An 11,295-nucleotide genomic window follows, 5' to 3' on the forward strand; every position below is an offset into this window, starting at 1 on the left:
ATAAATGAGTCAAATTTTTATAATTCAAAATACAATCTTATGACCTGTCATTTGCAAATGTTTTTAACCACTCTTCTTACTTTGTATCTCTAAACTTTTTAGCCTCTTTTCAATTCCTCTATCAATTTTCTATGAACACTAATTTTTTTTCCCATTTCTTTCTCTCTACAAGCTTCTGCAATAAGAAAGCACAACCATTACATGAGGTAGATAATAAATCCCCCTTTTCTAGTTTCTCTTCCCTTAAAGAAATTATAGAGTATGAAACAAGCATTTATAATTCTAACTTTTAGAGTTGTGGTTATAATATTTGGAATTAAATTTTATATTGCCAAATAGACCATTATGTCAATTGAAAAGTTGTCATTTTGTCAATAACCTGACTAAATTATTTGACTTATCACTTAATACTTTCAGTTTGACAACTTATTTAATAATTTCGACCAACAACTATTCGCTAAAGATATAGTACACAATTTTTAGTTGTGTTGTATGGAGCATAAATATATGGTTAAATTAAGTGCGCAGTTAGCCAAGTGCAAGGGTTTAAGGCATAATGAATTTATAGGCTTACATTACAAAGGAAAAAAAATTCAAAATAAAAAATTCTAAAAGTAAGCGTTTAAACAACATATTTTTCATATTAAGTGTTTTTCACCTGAACTTGAGTTAAGGTATTGTTCATTATTAATAGTAGCGGATAATTATTAAAATTGAAACAAAATCAGCTCAACAATTATCTACTGTTACTAACAGGGTTTATTATTGAGCTGACTTTGACTAAGTTTACCAATTGACCGTTGTTACTAACAACAAGCGATTACTGAACTTAGTCAAAAATCAGCTTAACAAGCACCCCTGTTAGTAACAACGGGCGATTGTTGAGTTGACTTTAAATCAGTTTAGTAATCGTTCGTTGTTACTAACAGTGGGTAATGCCTTACCTCAAGTTCGGGTGAAAAGACGTTTATTTTAGAAATTATTTTATTTCAAGATTGATATTTAAATTTTTTTTTTATTAATATAAAAGCTTTGGTTTTTTTTTTACACAAGTTGACATAGATAGAAAGTACTACTACGAGTCAGGTCGTTGAAAAAAAAATTGTGCTTAATTGTTTGGTATAATATCATCTACTCTTTAGGTGCCTTATAAGTTTCCCCTCTTGATAATTATTTATTTGTTGTTGAAAAAAACAATAAGAAATAAATAGGTTAAATAAAAAGAAAATAAAATTATGGATGAAATTAAAAAATTATGAGAATCAAACCTATCACAATTTACAAAGACAAATAAAATTGTCTTCAATCAAAACCAACTTATAATTATTAATACCTAGACTTGAATTTTAGAAGCAGATTGGCAATGAAATCCTTAAAAAGTTGAGCAATTATAGTATGAGATCGTCTCATTTTTAGACAGATTCATACAACAAGCAGAAAGTTTTAAAAAGAGTATTTTAATATTTAAATATCAATTTTAAAATTTAAAACGCATGTTAAATTGTTAATCATTAATATCTAAAGTGAGTAGTTTAAGTATAAAGTAAATATTTTAATTTATTTAATTAAATTATATAGTCTTATTTTAAATTTTTACGTGATGAGATCGTCTTATAAAAAAAGTTAATAGATGGAAGAGTTTGTGGACAAACCACTACCAGCTAGTCTCTTGAGAGATCTTTGAGAGATGTATTTTAAGCCCAGCCCATTAAATATTAATGCCTATTTACCGTATTTTTAATGTCAACTTATATTATCCTTAATGCTTACTTACCGTATTCTTAATACCTACTTTCAATATCTTAAATGTCTACTTACATCATTCTTAATACATACTTACAATATTTTAAAAATTATATAATGAGCCGTCGGCTGCATGAATGATTGGTGATTGGAGCAGAATGGACCGTGGGCCGCAAATCTTTTTATATGGACTTATTGGGCTTATGGGTTTCACTATTTCAAAGGTTTCAATGGGCTTCAATCTATGGGGTCACTTTTATGTTATCCGCACTTTTTTACAAATTTGTAAATAAGACAGTTTTATGATGAAAGTATTTATATTAGGCTAACACATGTATATTAAATATGTTAGTGTAACATTTGAGAAATTAATATTGGAAAACTTAAAGTTAATATTAGAATGAGAATTAGATTGGTCTCGAAAATAATTGAGTCGAATAAACAATTATGGACTAAGTGAACGAAGAAGCGAAATAGGTCTAAGGTGTAGTCATAACTCATAACAATAAAAGAATTTTGAAATACCCATATAACTTTCTTTTTCCCTTCTCTCTTTCTTTCCTATGTGATAAACAAAAAAATCTGAATTTTTCCAAAATCTATAACTATTACTAAAACTAAACACTGCTGACATCATCACTATTTAAAATTGCTTACCTGCCATAATTTCAACAAAAATTTTTCACTCCAACACACAATGATGATGTCATTATTTTTGTGATTACTTTTTTTATCCTTGACTTTATTACTTACATCATTTAATATACTAGAAAATCTGTTTCTTTTTATTCTTCCCGTTTATTTTTTACACAGTTTTCAAAGCAAATTTTAAACCTCAATATCTCTAAATACACATAATAAAAAATTTTTAAAAATACATTATAAAAATTTATTTAAAATACATAATAAAAAAGTATACATTAAGACGAATCTAACGAGATTTCACATGGATATATTTTATTTTATTTTCTAAATATGTGTCAAAAAACATTAATCAAGTTTCTCTCTCCTTAAGATGGAATATTCCAAATAGGAAGAACATTAGAGAACGGAGGGAGTATATTATTTTTTTCAATTATTTATAAAATCTTTTTATTTTATTTATTAAATGAGTATTATTTATTGTAGTGTATATTTTGAGATGGTTAAAATATAATATACTTTTATTAGGATTTTTTTTCTTATTTATACAATTGGTTACTTAAATGTAATGTAATTCTAATATGATTCAGCTTGTGACTATTTTTATGTAAGTTAATTATATTTTTCATGACAAAAATCATTTTTTCGTTTAAACTTTTATAAAATAATTATATATATATATATATATATATATATATATATATATATATTTGTGTTGAACTTGATTTTGAAATGTTTTATTAATAGTTGTAATACTTTATATAAATGAATGTAATTTATGTCAAAAAATTTAATAAAATTGTGCATCACAACTATGTATTCACCATCTCTTCAAACCCTCTCCTCCTTGTTTCTCTAAGATTTGCAGTACAACACCATAACACTCATCTCTCCGTTTGCCTCGTGATTCCATGGATTCTTGAAGGCGAAACGCTGCTCTCGGGTCTTGTAAAGCCTTGAAACTATCCCTTTCTTCTTCCTTTGTCATTCTCGGTCCAATACACAACAACAAAAAAAAAACTTAATTCCGCCATTAATGGACCTCTCTTGTCGTCTGATATTGAAGAATCAAGCCATAGCCTTCAATTGATATGATTTTCGAGCAACATCAATGGTAGTGGGCCTTCCTTTCCATTGAAGGATGATTCAAGCAAGCAGCAGACGAAATCCCCTTTTCTTGTGCCTTTGAATTCTGCCGCAAACCAAGGAAGCCAATACGAACCTTGTTTCTATTGATTTTGCATCAAATTCAGAATAACCTTATTTCCTGTTCTTGATTTCTGCCGTAAACAGTAAGATTCATTTCTTTCCATTTCTTTGGTTTTTGTTTCTTCCGTTTTGCTTTTCTTGGTTGAGGCATTATGAATGTAAAACATTCTTGTGATTTTCATTTATTTCATTACCTATTATTATTGCTCATCAAGATCTTGTAGCTTCATGAAAGTGATACGTGATTTCAAGAATTAGTGTGGGTATACTTGTTTATATTGGATTAGATGGATCTTGTGGAATTATATTAGATTAATGGATATGAAAATTTAAGATCGATTAAGAAATATTTATATTATTCATAAATATGGTGATGATGAAAACTTAAGTGTGGATTATAAATTTTGTAGTAGATTATTCTAATGACTTAGTTTTGATTAGTTTAGTGTTTTTGGATGTGATAGTAGCCTTTTCGAATATTGGTGATGAGTTTAATTGTTTATATTTGTTAATTTGATGGTCAAGGACGAATTAAATGCAGTTGGTATATGTAATATTATCATGATGATTAGAAACGTTAGAAGAATAATAGTTTAGGAAGAAGAAATACAAGATTATGAATATGATATAAGTTTGGATTCACGCTACATTCTTTGGAACACCTAGATGTTATGATATTGTATGTAGGAATGTTAGAATAAAATCTTGATATGGTAAGTTTTTGTGTCTTAAGAAACTCTGGATTTCTTGATGTAGTTAAAAATAACTTTATGATGTTAAAAGTTGGAGTGCTAGACTAGAATTTGAGTTAAACTATGGTCTTAGGAGGAGATGTAATAAGTTATATGTTAGTACTAAGTTTCGAATGCTCTTTGGTGATGTTGCGATTTTGTCATGCTTCAGAATACGATTACGTCGATAAGCCCTTCTAGTCAACTGCAGTGAACCAGTCTCAACTTCTTGAAGCAACGTTATTGGTGAGTAGTAACAATCCCTTAAAGGGGTCTGGCCAGACTACACTTCTTGAAAATAATTTTATTGAAACTCTTTCGAAATTAAAATTTGCTGAGACAAATGTTGTTGTGACTGCTTATGTTGATATTATGATATGGTCAATGGATCGGGCTTGCGAGTTGGTCATTGACGGAGTTGAGGAACATTGTTCCCTACTCCCTGTTTTTGAGGCGAGTTGCCATTCAGATATTGACTAGCTTCACCCGAGAGCGACATAGCCTTAGAGCTATGGCGCACCTTTCAAACTAGACTCCATGTGCGCACATAGATCTAGGAAAATGATGTTGCTTTTAAACTTATGATTTAAATTACTGTGTTTTGTTGTTTTGGATTGTTGCTTCTCATTCAGTTTAACTTAATCCGCTGTTTCCATCTTTTAGATTGTTTACAGATCAGTACAGGCTGGAAACGATGAAATAGCGGAGGTGATTAAAGTATTCTTGGAAGACATGTTGTATTTGAGTATGTATAGAGGTTGTAGAGTTAGTATTGAATTTTAGTAATTATGTCATAGTTGGTTATGTTGACTATTTTGGACTTCTATGGTTAGTTTATGATTACTTTGAGACCTTGGTTTAGATTTTTGGATTTAAGATTAATTATTACAGTTATGTTTTAGACCTCGTGACCCTTCCCACAAGTTATGGTTTAAAATTTGAGTTCTTTGGGTTAGTAAACCCCGTGATGACCTGTCTTACTTAGTCAACGGTAAGTCGGGTTGTTATAGTTAAAGAGTCACTAATAATTTTCAAGTGATCTATTAAAAAATAGACTAAATATAAGTTCATCTCATGGTGAGACGACATATATGGGGTGCAAGTTTTTCAGTTTAACATTTGTGTAAGCTCAAATATACATAGATTTACAAATTATTATATAAGCTGGTTTTACTGTGAGACATGTTATGTAATAAATATTTTAATTAATACAAATTATGAGAATATAGACTTTTTATTTTGAAGTCGTCTCATAAAAAATAATATCTCACAAGTTTAGCTCTACATAAATCAATGAGCTACTCTTGTGAGAGACCGGATCTAAGTGAGACGACTTCAAAACAAGAATCTCACGTGCTAATAATTATATACTTTGAGTTATTGAACTCATGTATAAAGAACGTGTCACACAAGAATTTATGATTGAGCATTACTCCATATTCAGATGAGTTATTTAAATTTTAACCCATGTATAAAATGTGTCTCTTAATAAGATCGTGATTTTGTATAGTACTCTATAATTTGATTTAAACTTTTTTAAGAAAAAACGTATCAAAACTTAAATGAAATAATTAATAATAAAGTTTTACTTTATGAAATATATAGTATGAGAGATAATATTAACCAAACCTCTTTGAAACTTTTTGAAAAAAACTTATCAAATATTTCACTAATTTGCTATCAAGAATTTCTCATATAGATTATTTTCTAATAATTTCATATTTAATATGTATTTGCTTTCAGTATATCCGATGCGGAAGAGAGTGGTGAAGCTGTGGTGATTCAGATCACTAGTATGCTAGGAGCAAATACATAATTAAGGTTGAGTTATTATCTAATAATCAAAGTATGAGATTATCATTCGCATTGAATAAGTGAAAAGTTGAATTATTGTCGAAAATTTTATTTACAAATATGTGTTATGGAATTGCAAAATAATATGCAAAAGTCAAAATAGTCATTGGTTGACTTTAGGAAGAGTGTGATGAAGCACAACTCCTAACAAATAAGTGATAAAGTATTTAATTAAGTATTTGAAAGACTAGTTATTTCTTGTGGTTGGAGTCAATGTAGTCATCAAGAAAAACAATCGAAAGATGTTGATGACTAATGAGACAGTGTAGTGGTTAAACCAACTACTTACAAGTTACAAGTACAAGTAACTATCCTAAATAGTTGTTAAATTAGTAGTTAAGTTCCCATTTAAGATGAATTCACTAAACATTATTTCAAAAGTGGTAGATGTTATAACATATGATATGATTTTATTTAATTACATGTGTTATACTGAAATTGAATTACAATTTATATTTTAAGGAAAAAGTAAAGTTTATAGTTTAATCAAGTAATGGCAAAGTCACATGGGGCACACAAAGGGTTTAGCCCCGCAATCTACTTTTACGGTATATTTTTTAGTTCGGTGCTTGCAGATCTTTTGGTTATATATTGCTACTGTTTTTAAATATTTTTTTAGGCCTCTTTAAACTTTTATTTTCTAAAATAGTTCCTATCCAAGTATATGATTGTCCACATGTTAAGGCAAGAGTCTTTAGAGTCTAATTCCTTGATGTTTGAAGCAAGTTGACGATAATTGAAGGTGGTTGAAAATTTTCAAATATGAGTATCTCTATAAAATGAACAAATGTTACTAGTTCGAGGAGTTACATACTTACACCAGAAAAGTGTATCACATGCTTTAGTTACATAAAAATTGAACATAAAATGAAATTAGAATTGCTTAGAATGAGAGAAACTTTAAATGACTTTAAAAAACTTGTAAAGACTAACTTCTTTTGAATTTTTAAAGATATTTATAACATTCGAACTTGTATGATATTTAAAAAAACAGACCAAATCTCTTACAAATTGCTAAATGATGAAATGATATGATTTCTTATCAAAATTTGAGTTTAACTATTTGGTAGGCTATATATCCCGGCGTAGATCACGGCTCCACCTCAAACATTCTTGTTCCAAATAAAGGTGATTGAATTACTGCTCCAACCATCGTTCTCCCGTTGATGTATGCTCTTTTTAGTTGTAAATTTTAGTAGGTACAACTTATAACTTACACAGGAACCTTTTATGATTTGCTATGCTTTTCACTTCATTTAATTAAAAGTAATTAAAATGGCCTAATAAACAACTCTTGCGTAAATTTTACATCTTTTATATTAATTGTAACTTTAAATTTAAAATTTCCTAGATGAAAAATTCAAATCACTAATCGAAAATTTGAAATTGAAATTTAATATTTTTATTTAAAAAGAAAAATTATATAGTATCAAATTTTTGTTGAGACTGTAATACCCCAAATTTAGCTTGAAAAATGATTGATAGACTACTCATATCAACAAAGTGCATCTTCTTTTCTTGGGAGCCCATTTGCTAAGAACTCCACAGTTAAGCGTGCTTGGTGGGGAGCAATCTTAGGATGGGTGACCTCCTGGGAAGTTTTCCCGGGTGCGCACGAATGAGGCCAAAGTGCGCTGGAAAGACTTGTGTTGATTTGTGGGGCTAGTTTACAGTCTCCAAGAGTAGTCACCAGCGGTCCGAGGGGCCGGGGTGTTACAGAGACATTTAAAATGTGTTAGGATATCTCTAAATACTAGGAGTACTACAATATAATACGTGGGACAAATAATTTAAGGTTTAAAAGTCCAAATGCTTAAACAAACGAAACAAGTTACTGAATGAACCTAAGAGAACTCGGAGAACGGTGCTCATGCACTCATGTGCTTGCTCAAGCACAGGGCGCTTGAATGAGCAATCTAGCTAAGTGCTTGTTCAAGCATTTTGCTATTTCACGAGACACAAACTTTTGAGTTATGTTTTTTGAGGGTGTGTTCGCTTGAGAATATAAGTGCTCGTTTGGGCACACTTCCTAACATGTGCTATTTTAGCGACATAATGCCTGTTTCATATGGTCGTGTAGTTTCAAATTTGATCTTTTGCATGATAGATGGACACGAAAGGACGGGATGAAAGCATGTAAAATCTCTAAAATAGAGATATGCTAGATATTCGAATCACGTACATAAATATACACAAAAAATACTTTCTTTATCTCCTTTTATCACAGTACATAAAACAAATGAAAATTTTGCGAATTTTAGATTGTTATGTTTTTATGATTTCATTTATCCTCTCAAAACACATGTTCATTTAGTCTACATACTAAGAACCAAGTGTGTAGAGAAACTATTTGTATTTTTTTGTAAATTTCATTCTATTTTTAGTACCGTTATGGAAAAATATCACAAAAGACATTGTATTGTCTCAAGTGATATAAAAATCTTCAAATCTTACTAAAAATTTTTGTCCAATGACGATAAGATTAAGGAGTTTGTTTGTATCATTCAACGATATATGCCTACAAATATATGAACCATATATAAACATTATAATTTGTAGCATTATAATTTATAATTAGTTAATAATAGTTTTTAGGTTTGAAAAGTCTAATTACCCACGAAAGTGAAGGTTATTAATTTCATCTATCTTGAATTTAAGTTTAATTAATATTACCCACCACAAAACAAGAATCATAGCAAATTAACAATATACGAAGCACATAAATAATATAAAATCACCAATTTTCTTTTATTATGTCTAAATTCCAATATATTGTGATCATATAATTATAATATATGTCACTATCAATGTTAATATCACCAAAAAAATATCATTATCAAAATTAATGATCACACCATCAATATCAATATGAATATAGAAATAATTTTTATTAACTTCAAAAACAACCAAGAAAAAATTTTCATAAAAAAGCACTAATAATAATAAGACCACATGTAATGATACCTATCACAAAAAATTCGTAAGTGTCCAAAGAGTTTTACTCACCAACTCTTATATTTGTATTAATTAAAATCTCTAATTAAAACATTTTAAAGCTACTTTGATCTATATCTATATAATCTATAAAAACACAAGAAGAGTTCATTCAATGAATATTTGGAGGTTAAATTTAAAGTCTAGCAAATCAATAAAATTCAATTTTAAATTAGAATCAATTCCAACCATTGTTTTAAAAGTAAATAAAAATAAAAATTTGATAATGACTTCTCGTAAACGTTATTATTTTTCAAATTCTTTATAATTTCAAAATTAAATTCACGATTTAAAATGCATTACAATCCTATAGATTTAACCTATATATAATTTCATTCATGAGGTTGACGATCAGCCTGATACAAATTGTTATAGCTATGATTCTAATTCTACTACATGAATCCTTAATATAGAAAACGAATCAACTAAACTAAATAGATCTATTTATTACAAGTTTAAATTATAGCGGACCAATTGTATTTGGATGTAAATTGCAATTATTACAAAGTAATTTTCTATCGTGTCACTCATTTTACATTATTTATTATTTTAACCTATTTTACTCGTTATGTGTTAGTTTTATTTTTGAACAATGCTTTATCACTTTTTAAAATCCCATTTATATGTTTTATCTTTCTTTCAATTTAATCCACACAATTTACTCTCTCTCTTTATTCAGCTACTTTTGTGAGAGACTGTCTCTCAGTAAGACGACGTTAAACTAATAGTTTATATTAATTGGGCTAATCAACCTATATATGAGGCGCGTCTAATGGTGAGATTGTCACATATAAGAATTTTTTACTTTTCATTTATTATCAAATACTCATTTTTTCTTAGAAAACACCCTATTGCTTTGTACAAATTCTTGTATGAGATAGTCTCACCGTGAGACATGCCTCATACTTGGGTTAAATAGCCCAATAATATAAATTTTTAGCTTATGCACTTCTTGTTTTGAGGTCGTCTCACCGTGAGACCGTCTTATCAAGACGGGCTGCGATTTGCTACTAATTCAAGGAGTTAGATGGTGCAGTATGAGTTTTTGATGCTTTCTATAAAGTACTCTTTATCTTATTCAATTTGTTTTATTTTTTTATTTTAGTTGCGTTATTTTATACTATTTTTAATATGATGCTATCACTTTTTCTGTTAATATTTTCTCTCTTATATTTAAATACTTTATTACTTTAACCTATTATATTAAAATTTTTAATTAATGTGTAAAAATCAATGAGTTATGAGAATTTGTGTTAATTAAAATAAAGAACTAGTTTGAAATAAATTTGTTAAACGTATAATTTTCTTGCTGCGGGCGCAGTTTGTACGTTTGGGACATGACCTCAAGATATATAAGAAAGCCCTCAATAAAACCAAGATCTATTGAATAGTTTTAGTTTTATTTCATTTGAAAACTTGTAAGAAATGTTAATGCAAACAATCCAAAAAAGACAATTCAAACCCCAAAGTAATGGGTGTAACGGTAACATGCAACTTTTATTAAAACCACAAACCTCTCACATTCTTCCACACACGAGACTTCCTTCTCCCATACTCCACTTGTCCACCTCACTAAAATTCATGGATGTTTACGGATTACAACTACTACTATATTTACTACTTGTTGCAAGTTTTTACTTGCACAAATTAATTTTTGTACCATTTATTATTATATCATAATTTATATATTTTAATTATTATACAAAGAAAAAAATATATTTATATGAGATCTTATTTTATTCGTCTCGTCGCATATTTTTATAATATCAAATTTTATAATTTTTAGTTATGTATAACTCTAAATATAAACGATCCGATAAACACATTGAAATGCGCAAAAATATGTTTGGTGCAAGTATTTTAAAACGAAGGAAATATATACTATAATAATATAATAATATTACCCTCAATTTTTAATATGTTTAGTATATATATATATATATATATATATATATATATATATATATATATATATATATATATATATATATATATATATATATATATATATATATATATATATATATATATAACCACATACGGAAAGGGTTAATTTATCTTTTCCTTGTGTGCATAGAAATTCTTTAGGTTACTTACAATTAAAAAAAAATTTACTAGAAAG

The 11,295-nt window shown here is 28.3% G+C and overlaps 1 long non-coding RNA gene across 1 annotated transcript; it reads left to right on the forward strand.

Annotated features, from left to right (window-relative positions):
* Positions 1-3,177: 3,177 nt before the first annotated feature.
* On the forward strand, positions 3,178-5,549 carry LOC130824304 (uncharacterized). The gene is made up of 3 exons (XR_009046702.1): positions 3,178-3,677; positions 4,498-4,571; positions 4,989-5,549. It is a non-coding gene; the product is annotated as an uncharacterized LOC130824304 (long non-coding RNA).
* Positions 5,550-11,295: the final 5,746 nt, after the last annotated feature.

Source organism: Amaranthus tricolor, chromosome 1 (genome assembly GCF_026212465.1).
Source record: "Amaranthus tricolor cultivar Red isolate AtriRed21 chromosome 1, ASM2621246v1, whole genome shotgun sequence".
NCBI lineage: Eukaryota > Viridiplantae > Streptophyta > Magnoliopsida > Caryophyllales > Amaranthaceae > Amaranthus > Amaranthus tricolor.